The following is a 1,285-nucleotide window of genomic DNA, read 5'->3' as shown; positions in this document are numbered from 1 at the left end:
CTCGCCTCGGCTCGGCTCGGCTCGGCCCATTCTTCGTCCGTTTTCCATAGTGATCCTAGAGGATATGTCAGGACCATAGACAAGCCCCAATATCAAAGAGGGATCCTCCCTCTGAATCACCATTGGTATCCAACAGCCAATCAGTGTTGCAAAGACCAAAGCGTTATCAGTTGGATTAGTGCCACCTAGCTGTGGCTTGATGCAGTATGTAGTCATAAAGTGTCTTTACTGTATATAAAAATGTGTGATTATGATTCCCTTGGACTGGAGTGCTGCTACTCCTCCCATTGCAACTTTGGTAACCAAGGTCAAACAACACCGGTTTGGTTCTTCGTATGTCACATTACTTCAAAATTAGTTGTCTGCTGCTACTGCATCAACAATGCATCTCATCAATCAGCTTTAATATTGTTATACGAAAAATCGTGTGTACAGTGAAGACAGAAACTAAAAACATTCATTGACAATATCATAGACAGAATTTTGATACCATTAAAAAAAATTAAACAAGGAGCTGTTAATGGGACATTTATTAAAAAAAAGTTGGGAGAATCAAGAAGGCATGAAAAGAAAATTCAGATGGTCATTTACAGTTGAACTCAAAGATACTGTTAAACAGCAACAGTTATACACAACCATTTACACAACCTGTACAAATATTTTTCCCCCGACAATTTGCAATTTAAATTCAAAATAACTTAAATAGGCTTCTATGTAAAAGTGCAAATCCTTATGCGTGGGATGTCTGAGTACGACCATGGCGACAGAAAAGATGCTTTGTTGAGTTCACTGGCAATTGGTTGTTAGCTTGTAAGGCATCACAAGCACATTTCAACACTCTGAACAATTGACTCCACGGTCATATATACGCTTTTAATGTACAACATTCACGCCTTTAGTTTACGAATGTGTAATTATGATGACTTACATTGCATTTCAGCTATGTTAAAGAGCACACTTCTCTCATTCAAATCAATATTGTAATGACAATAAAATAGTTTCAACTTTTGTGAATTGACAGAGCCCTCTCTCTATTAAGTATGTCCAACTCTGAATTAAACCACTAAAAAAACATTTCAGTTCAGCGTTTGTAGTGTTCTTAGGGTGAAAGTTGAGAAAGTCAGCATTACAGCATAGCAACAATACACTGTTACCTGTTTGGTAGTGTTCTAAGTTAGCATTAAAATCAGGTCATTCTATACAGGATGAACCCAGATGTGGTGAGCCAGTAGTAGTCCACAGAGTTCAGGCTCTGACAGTGTGTGTGTGTGTGTGTGTGTGTGTG

General features: G+C 38.3%; 1 protein-coding gene across 1 annotated transcript in view; it reads right to left on the bottom strand.

The window, feature by feature from the left end:
* Positions 1-512: 512 nt before the first annotated feature.
* LOC116689103 (poly [ADP-ribose] polymerase tankyrase-1) overlaps positions 513-1,285 on the bottom strand; it is a 23,541-nt gene continuing 22,768 nt past the window's right edge. The window contains exon 29 of the mRNA XM_032515446.1: positions 513-1,285. The gene's annotated coding sequence lies outside the window, so the exon portion shown is untranslated.

The sequence above is a fragment of the Etheostoma spectabile genome, chromosome 5 (genome assembly GCF_008692095.1).
Source record: "Etheostoma spectabile isolate EspeVRDwgs_2016 chromosome 5, UIUC_Espe_1.0, whole genome shotgun sequence".
In the NCBI taxonomy this organism is placed as follows: domain Eukaryota; kingdom Metazoa; phylum Chordata; class Actinopteri; order Perciformes; family Percidae; genus Etheostoma; species Etheostoma spectabile.
Note: the sequence above shows the minus strand (reverse complement) of the source record. Positions and strands in the feature narration are given on the sequence as shown.